The 10,383-nt window shown below is 40.1% G+C and overlaps 1 long non-coding RNA gene across 1 annotated transcript; it reads left to right on the forward strand.

Annotated features, from left to right (window-relative positions):
• The first annotated feature begins 3,383 nt into the window (after positions 1–3,383).
• LOC142144691 (uncharacterized) lies at positions 3,384–6,329 on the forward strand. The gene is made up of 2 exons (XR_012689774.1): positions 3,384–3,916; positions 6,120–6,329. It is a non-coding gene; the product is annotated as an uncharacterized LOC142144691 (long non-coding RNA).
• Positions 6,330–10,383: the final 4,054 nt, after the last annotated feature.

Genomic DNA, 10,383 nt, shown 5'->3' on the forward strand with positions numbered 1-10,383 from the left:
TACAATATGATGATAATTATCTATTATAATCACATATATTGATATGGTGATTTAGAAGGAGTATATCTCCTATCAACAATCTTATTACCATCAGTAAACAATAAAAGCGGATATTAGAAAAACAGAAATATAGGTGTTTACACACACTACTATAGAGGTAGCAAAACCATCAACATCATCACCATTTATTTATAAAGCGCCACTGAATCCGCAGCGCTGTACAGAGAACTCATTCACATCAGTCCCTGCCACATTGGAGCTTACAGTCTAAATTCTCTTAACACACACAGACAGAGAGAGACTAGGGTTAATTTTTTGATAGCAGCCAATTAACCTACTAGTATGTTTTTGGAGTGTGGGAGGAAACCCACGCAAACATGGGGAGAACATACAAACTCCACACAGATAAGTCCATGGTCAAGAATTGAACTCATGCAGTTTTAACTCACCAATAGCACTTTTTTAATATATATATTTTTTGTTCACTTATTGGTTTTAATTATTTAACTCTTTTTGTAAAACCAGACCATCTTTGTTTTATTTTTAAAATGCAAATGACAGCGCTGGAAACTAAACCAACTCACCACCCAGTAATGATTCTGTGAAATAATTAGTTAAAATTGTTTATTCAATAAAAAAAAAAAAAATCACAAAAAGACAATATTCACATGGATATACTAAATCCAACATTAATAGCCAAAGGCAAATGTATAATGATGGTGGGTTTATATAAATGATGACTATCCAAACAATGTGCAAGCACAATTAACAATATCATAAGCAGATTCTGTATGAATATGCCGCAACTATGTAAACTTCAATAATTCAATAAACATAAAACATTGAATATAACACTGCACCATACATCTCCACCCTCCTCTCTATTCATGCCTCATCCCGCCCTCTCCGATCTGACAATGACCTTCGCCTCTCTTCCCCCCTGATCACCTCCTCCCATGCGCGTATCCAAGACTTCGCCCACGCTGCCCCCCTCCACTGGAACAAGCTCCCTCCCTCTATCAGAACTTCACCTAATCTGTCTAGTTTCAAATGGGCTCTAAAAACCCACCTTATTCTTAAAGCCTTCCAGTCTCCCACTTAACTCCCCTTTCTTCTGCCTCTTCCCCTTCCCTTATCCTCCTTCTCTCCCCCGTGTCTCTCTGTCCGACTACCCCACCCCTTAGATTGTACGCTCCTTTGAGCAGGGTCATCTTTCCTCCTGTCTTCACCACTTTTAACTCTGCTCTCCAGCTACCTAGCCCTCCTCCTTGAGGACCCTCTTCCCCCCCGTCCCCTCTCGCTCCCTCCTCTCCCCTCTGGGGGTTTCCCTGTCATCCGTGCCCTCCCTCTTGGGCTCCGCCGTATGCGGGACCTTCCACTCTCCCCTCCAACTGTGCTTTGATCTCACTGAGTTACTGTGCTTATTGTTTACTGTACTGTGCTGTCTCACCTCGTATGGTAATTTCGTTTGTCCCTGTACGGCGCTACGGACACCTAGTGGCGCCTTATAAATAAAAATTAATAATAATAATATAAAATGAATATAATTCTGAACCAATGTTGCACGTGCTTCTTGCAGCATAATACATTCAATGAAAAGAATATGTAATAGTGTGGCCACACTAAAAATAAAATAAATGAATATCAAACAACTCGAGTAATAAATTCTCAACTATGCTTGACAGAATATAGTGTCCGTCCTGAACGGCTTGTAACAAGATCTCCAATATGTTGGCAAAACGCAGATGCTTACAATTACTGTTAGAACACGATTTCTTCCAAATCTGATATGTTTGTCTCTGTCTGCAATGAACCTCCACAGGTGCAGATATATAGTAAGGATAATTAAATACTTTCTGATAGAGCTGGATGAATTAACTTCCAGGGTTACCAAAAAGTTAATGCATATAATTACCGTTGGTAAACAGACTCTTCCTGGTCTCCTGTGTATGTCCCGATGTGAATGGGGTAAAGTGTGTCCCATCCTTCAGTGGGATGGCGGGGCGCCACGTACCACCGTGAATTGTCCAAACTCCGGAATATAGTGATCAGATGGAAAGCGTGATCTTCCAGCGTAGGTCCCAATGTATATAGGTTAAAGTGAGTCCCATCCTTCAATAGGATGGCGGGCGCCAAGTACCCCCGTGGATTAAGTGCGGGCTCCAGGTATATAATGATCAGATGGAAAGCATGATTTGAAGAGATGTTGAATAAATATTGCACAAACCCGTGCTATGGACACAAGAAAAGCTACATGGAACAGTGTCAGTATAATCTTACCTAACGCGTTTCATCACCTGAAGGTGATTTCATCAGAGGTAAACTCTGATGAAATCTTCGTTTTATTTTTAATGTATATCCAATCAAGTTTATGTTTTAATAATTTGATTATCCTGGAGTGCCCTTACATACACTTTCTCTGTTTTTTGTTCAGACATAAAACATTATTTTAAATACAGCTACTATTAGCTTGCGAGCAGGGCCCTCTTACCTCTTTGTCTGTATGTATTACCCAGTATTGTTTTATTACTGTTTGTTCCCAATTGAATCTGCTGGCGCTATATAAATAAATAGTATTGGGTGAAAGAAAAAAGGTCAGTGCCATCCAAGGATAGAAAAAGTAAGTGCAAGCTACAATGCCGATCATATTTTCTTGTGATCACATGTTTAGTACATCCCTATAAATTATTCAGGGACTAACACTGAAGGGTTACTGTGTTGGGGTCCTCTACTCCACAATCTTAGTGTGTGTGTGTGTGTGTTCTTAGTTAACACATACTCCCAAGTGTCCCGATTCCAGCGGGACAGTCCCAATTAAAGTGGACTGTCCCGCCCGACTTAAAATTTGTGCCGGTATCGGAGAGCCAAGCTCCATTTCTATAGCAGCAAGTTTCCCCGGAGGTCTAGGAGGAAGTGGGGCAGGACTGTCTGTCCCAAAAGCACTACTGCGCTGGCGCAAATTCCATAGCAGCCAGTCTCCCTGGTGGTATAGGAAGAAGTGGGGCAGGATGTCTATCCAAAAAGCACTACTGCATATGCGCAAACTGCAAGATTGTGGGCGGTGATTGGACTTGGCAGGGGGCAATGTTATTTGTCCCTCTTTCGGAACTCCAAATGTTGAGAGGTATGGTTAACAAAACTTCCTGACCATGAATTATAAATAAATGTATTAAATACAGTGTTGTAACTTTACAGGTGCAAATATAATATAGTGCGGCTGACAAGTATTATTATTATAATAATAGAGCCAAAACGAGCCTACTCGTTGATAGTATAGCAGCCATGGCACAGTAACTGAATCTATGCGTTCCACCGTGGAACTCATCTAACTTCCGGGTATGTGCATAGACGGCTGTAATGTACTCTTCAACCAAACTCAGGGGAGCGCGGTGTAACCAAGCACTGACTGCACGTCAGCAATAACTATCACCAGCTATATTGGTAACTGTCGGATCCCTGTTCTCCCCGTCAGGCCCATTCATTATTGCTTTGCTGCCCCATATCTGGGAATAGACAGACAATTACCAGCGTTTCACATACAACAAAGTAACTTTTACCGCAAATCTGGAACATGCTAATACGGAGGACTCAGTTCACTGACTGACGGGACGCACCACGTGGATCACTAGGGCTGCAGCCATTGGATGACTGCAGAGCCAATGGTCGGAGGTCACCCTTGGTGTCGGTGAGGCTGTGTGCGGGTGTATAGCAATGGTGAGGCTCACGGACGTCCTCAGGTTTTATAGGACAGAGCCGCGGCTCTTCAAATTCTGGCCCCCGAAAATAGGCGCCTTGGATAAAATGAACTGGAGGACCCGCCTAGCTTTAATCTATGCTATTAGCGCATGGAGTATGGTCGGCTGCGCTGCTTACATACAGTGGATGACAGAGAAGCCCAAGAAAACCTCACAGACAGGTGACCTTTCATAGTTTATTACTAGATATTGTGTGGAGTTAACAATGTTTACTGTAGCAGCGCCACCTAGCGTACGGAGGACATTTTAGTCTCCATTTATTTATAGCCGTATGTACTTTAGATTATCATCATCAGCTATTTATATAGCGCCACTAATTCTGCAGTGGTGTATAGAGAACGCACACCAATCCCTGCCCCATTGGAGCTTCCAGTCTAAATTTCCTAACGTACACACACAGACTAAGGTCAGTTTGATAGCAGCAAATTAACCTACCAGTATGTTTTTGGAGTGTGGAAGGAAACTGGACCACCTGGAGGAAACCCACGCAAACACGGGAAGAACATACAAACTCTACACAGATAAGGACATGGGCGGGAATCGAACTCATATTGGGAATATACATTTTAGTGAGAGTATCTACTATATAAATGCCTAGTGGCGTGTGTAAAAAAAAAAATACCAAGCTGCAGCGCCACCTGCTGGGCAGAGTTATACACTGACCTATATATTTTTTGAAGGAGAAGTGACAGTTGGGAGTGGTTGGTGGTTCCCGGGGATGACAGTGGGGAGTTTAACACCTTAAGTAGCTTGATGAAGGATGTGGCGATGAAGATGAAGGATGAGGTGATGGAGAAAAATGATGAGGTGGTGACATGTGGACAAAACCACGTTAAAAAAGGGCGCTTGCGTCGGGAAGTAACGCTCTTCCTCTGAGGAGACCTGGGCTAGGCCCAAATGCATGACAAGAACCTTTTTAACACCTTAAGTAGCTTGATTTAAATAAAATGCATGAGTATCATGCACGGATTAACTTGTATTGAATATATATATATTGTGTCATGGATCACAGTGTTCTGTCATGTATGGTGCTGCAGACACTTTGTGGCACCTTATAAATAAAAGATGATGATAATTGCTAATGTAGTGGAATCCTATCATATAGTCAAGTTCAGTTTATTAATATACACTTATTACCAACCTGTCTACCTTTACATAGGATAGCTCAATTTTGCTTCTCCAAGTTATTCGCAATTGCAGTAACTTGGGCTGAATTGTTTACTTGGTGATTGTGAAGATATCAGGTTTTCTGGCCCAATTTTATCCACTTCGTTCTGGCTGACCACCCACAGGTGTTTTCCTAGGCCAAGGAAGCTCAGGCAAATGCACTTAGAAAAGTACAATAGTACATTTATTGTAACAATAACAATCACTAGAATATTATATACACACATAGTAAATAAATGGCAGGCAGGTTTACCACATCATCTATCCCTTACCCCACTAGCTTAAGTATTTACAGTCACCTGGCTGTCCAGACTTGACTACCCATGGATCTGCTGATGTATTTCACTGGTAGAGCCACCCTGCAGCTTCCAGCAATCAGTTCCCAGAATGAACACCATCACCCCCCTGGAGTGGCTCCTTATATCTAGGGTCAAATTTCCACAGTGCTTTCCCCTCCCTGGGCAAACCGTGATTCCTGGACTAGGGGATTGGAGAGGGGAGTGGAGATGAGCTGTACTTCCACAGAAACTCCCCTGCCAGATTATAGACCAAACGACTTGGAGTAGTCTTGTGAGAACAATGGATACTAATTAGCCTTCCCCTTCACCAGTATCTTGCAACCTGATCCCTACCCATAACCCCCCTGACTTCACTTTAAGGACAATGAATAACAACCTCACTGTCACATCAACAATATACATATTTTCAAAGAGCTACAATGTCCCCTTATCTACATGTAATTAGACACAGTTGTACTCTGTTGAGCTGGGGAACAAAAGCAAGGGCTATAAAAAGTACTTGCAATAATCCACATTATGTGAGGAACAAGGGACATGCTGGTTAAAGTGTTATCAAACTTGTTTTGTCACAGTGATCAAATGCTTTCACCTCTGTTCAATTCATTTTTGATGATTGCAGTGGTAAATGAAATGGGAAAAGCAGGATCAATTATTTGAGGACAAGCGCGCTGTTCTTGTGGGAGTAAGCGACCTATACATGTAAGAGACAACATGGCTGTATGTGTCACCACAGAGTTATGATGTCAGGAGGGGAATGGAGGCAAGCACAAAGCCATATATTGAGAGTTAGATAGCAGAAAGAGGAATAGAGTTATGTGAGCTCCATGCAAACTGATTTTGGTAGATTGTGTTGTTAATTCATACATTCAACTTTGTATTTTTGTTTATTACTTTACAGATGAAGACAATGTACAGAATCCATCACAGCAGGAGTCACAGCATGCACTTATAGAACAAAATGAGAAATTAGGTTTATCGGCCACAATTGTGTATAAAGAGAACTTTGTGCCTTACACAACAAGGATTATGCAATATTTTACTTCAAGTAACGATAGTTCTACAGAAAAATAGTGCATACTGTATACAATGATTACATTATTTAATCTAACTATTCCCATGCTGTTTATCTTCATTTTTTTAATGTTTTCTTCTTGATGTAAGGGGAGAATTAATATTTATATATGCATTTTGATAAATAAATGTTTAAAGGACCACTTAACCCCAAATTTTAAATTTCAGATATAAACCATAAACATAAAATACTTTATTCAGTGTTAGTTTCACATTGTACTGCTGCACTGTTAAAAAGTATTACCTTCATACTCCACTACAGTCGGCTGCAACACTTCCTACATTTAATGGGATCTGATATAGGACAAATAGCTGATAACCGAGTCATTTTGAGTTAGTGACATCATTGCCTCTGCCCTGTGTATATATCAGCCAGTGCCCACAGTGAGTTTTTTGGACATCAAATCTGCCTATTCAGAAGTATCTCCCTCCTAACATGGCAACCGGCTGCAGAAGTGTGAAGGAAATGATGAGGAACATATTTAGTTAAGTTTGAAAACTTCAATGATCTCATCTATATTATTTATCTCTGTAATACACTTTGATATACATTAATATCGTGCAGTGGCTTTACTTGTTCTTTAAGTAAACCTAAACCACAGGTTGTTAAATTGTTCCCTTAAAAAAAAATATATATGTAAAGTTATTTTCTCAATAGTTATATTTCAATAATAACTAATACATTTCAATATATAATACAGAAGAAGTAAGGTGTATTTAGACTAATGATGTGATTAAGTGCATGTTACTAGGCACACTGCCCACCTTTTCATACCCTTCACTCTGGTAGTAGTGTTGTAAACTTGACCAGAATTGCCCAATTCTTGAATCCACTGCTCAATAGAAATGTATTGATGAAGCTGATTGGGTGGCATACACAGGCAGATAGTGGTCATCCGCCAATCGGATTTACAGACTTGCCGAAAAAATGGTCAGATTAACTGTGATTTCATTTTTTGGGGAATAGGGTTTGTTTTAGGGCCATATGTCCAGTGCTTCAAAGAATACATTGTAGCTTCCTAAAGCAGTATCACTGTATGTGTGTTCATCGTTAATGTGGACGTTGGACTAAAAGGGTAAAGAAACTTTGGCCTAAAAACTTCCTAACAAGTTGAATAATATTATACTGGGAGAAAACATACAAATACTAACAACAAACAAAAAAGAAACTGGTAAAGTAAACAATAACCTAAAATTATGTTCAAATTGATCATCATAATATAGGTATACACAGAAAAGTGATAATTACCTCAGGCACTCAATGAAAGTTAAACATTTTATGCAATTTAATAAACAAAATATAATTACAAATCTGTGTTTGCCTCTATCCTTTGCAATTAGGCGTGAGGGGGCAGCTTCCTGCCTTGTGTTTCTTTTTTGATTGGACTTTGCATAATTACGTGTCTTTAGTTGCCCACACACAGGAAGATCCCACTATTCAGCCAAACCGCTGAGAGGCTGGATCTCCTGGATGGTGTAGTCCAGTGATGGGCAAACTTTTTCAGGAGCGGGCTAAATAAAAAAGAAAAATATTTAGGCGGGCCAATATAATTTATTAAAAAACTCAAATATGGAAATATATAATACACATTTTTTGAATGGGACAGGAGGGTGTTATATAGCAGTGTTACCTCTATAAGTGCAGCGATCGTACAGACACAGAACTTATTTCAGCAGGTTGTTGCAGATCCGTCTTTCTGGTGAGACACTAACTGACAAAACAGCAGCCAATCAAAATCCGCCTTAGTATATGGCCCAACCCATCTCTTCTCACATGAATTTCAGCCATTAGGGGGCGGGCAGGTGTTTGAGTGATTGACATACGAAGTGTCCTTTTAGGAAGGAGGATGAAGTGTAATGGAGGAAATAGCTGGGAAGGCATAAAAATGAAGGTTCTGACACACAGGGTCGGCCCTAATAATTTTATGTATATTTTAATGAAATTTTTTAAAATATTGGCGGGCCGGTTAGAACCTCTAAGTGGGCCGGATCTGGCCCGCAGGCCGTAGTTTGCCCATCACTGGTGTAGTCCATATAAGTACAGGAGTAACACAAAGATTATATATTTCCCATTTGTTCCAAGACTGGCATAAATGAACAGAAGAAGCTAAACACCTAGGGGTAGATTTATCAAACCTTTGAAAATGGAAAAGTGGAGGTGTTGGTCATAGTAACCAATCATATTCTAGCATTTTCTAGAATGTACTAGGTAAGTGATAGCTAGAATCTGGTTGATATGGGCAACACGTCCACTTTTCCTTTTTAAAAGGGTAGATATATAAGCCCCCTAGACTGCATGGTTTCCCTCACAAAATGACTATTGATTTATCAATTATCTTAGCTATTGGATGGTTCTTTGGAGCACATGGCTTTGGCAATTGCTGCTCTCTTAACTGCTAGTATATACCCTTATAAATATCTTCCCTGTGTGGCGATGGGGGAAATGTGTTAAGTCATCATTGGAGTTGGAGGTTCCTTAGTCTTAAGCACAATTTGGAACAAAGTTTTAAAAAAACTGCCAAAGTGGGTAAATACTTTTATAGCTGCTGTACAGCACAAACAAAAGACTGATGAGAACATACAAACTTGGACTTAAAAGTTGTAAGGTTCAGAAACTCTGAAAAGAATTGGATTATAGTAATAAGTAATGAGAGAAAAGTTTTACTAAAATGATTTAGCAATGTAGGTCACACAGGCTCACAACTAGGCCCTGATGCCGACCAGAGCGCTATTTGTGTGGGTTTTCTTCGGGTGCTCTGGTTTCTTCCCACAGTCAAAAAATATTGTGGAGTTTATGCACTTGCTCCCCAAACTGCAGATATAAAATACATACATTAAAAAAACTGCAGTTACGTGTATGTGTAATGTTGCAATTATCACAAGTTGCGTGCACAATAGCTTATGTTCCCGATTTATGCCAGGCAAATGTCACATACACTTAAGTTCATGTTTTGGTTGCGAAATACAAATTTGCTATTAAGCTTCAATACAATGTATAAACCTCTCTAATACATGTAACACCCCTTTGTAGTGCTAGGGCGTGTATGTAGGTGTACCAGTGCATGTGTCCTGTCTATGGGTTTTCTGAACGTTCTCTCTTCAATAGTAGCGCAGTACCTTCACCTTTGACCTAGTCAAATCATACCAGTGTTTTCGTTGGGTAGTGTCCTGGATTAAGCAACACCAGAGGGAGACTCTGCCCCCCTTTTCTGGACCAGACTGTAGTAAAAGTAGACTACAGTCATGACAGTTTTGAGAATGACAAAAATATTATTTTTCCCAAAGTCCGCTGCCTCAGTTTTTATGATGGCAATTTGTATATACTCCAGAATGCCATAAAGAGTGATCAGATGAATTGCAATTAAATTAAAAGTCCCTCTTTGCCATGACAATGAACTTTATCCCAAAAACAACATTTCCACTGCATTTCAGCCATGCCACAAAAGGACCAGCTGACATCAGGTCAGTGATTCGTTAACCCAGGTGAGAGTGTTGACGAGGACAAGGCTGGAGAGCACTCTGTCATGCTGATTGACTTAGAATAATAGACTGGAAGCTTTAAAAGGATGGTGGTGCTTGAAATCATTGTTCTTCCTCTGTTAACCATGGTTATCTGCAAGGAAACACGCACAGTCATCATTGCTCTGCACAAAAAGGGCTTCACAGGCAAAGATATTGTTGCTAGTAAGGTTGTACTTCAATCAACCATTTATCAGATCATCATCGTCATCAAAATTTATATAGCGCCAGCAGTTTCCGTAGCGCTTTACAATACGGAACAAACAGTAATTAAACAATTCTGGGTAATACGTAGAGATAAGAAAGCCCTGTTCACAAGTTTACAATCTATGAGACAATGGTTTGATACACAAGGGCAAGCACTATATCATATTGAATATTTGTCCAGCTAGAATGCAAAGGTTACAAAGTAGGGCTGATGCTCAGTCACACAACTATATTGGTCAGAGAGTTTTTGTCTTGTGTTAGCTGTGTAGAGGGTGGTAATAGGGTAACCTAGGGAGATTAAGAGGGTGGAAGAGGAATACTATAAGCTTGTCTGAAGAGGTGGGGTTTCAGAGAATGCTTGAAGG

This window comes from Mixophyes fleayi, chromosome 3, assembly GCF_038048845.1.
Source record: "Mixophyes fleayi isolate aMixFle1 chromosome 3, aMixFle1.hap1, whole genome shotgun sequence".
Lineage (NCBI taxonomy): Eukaryota > Metazoa > Chordata > Amphibia > Anura > Limnodynastidae > Mixophyes > Mixophyes fleayi.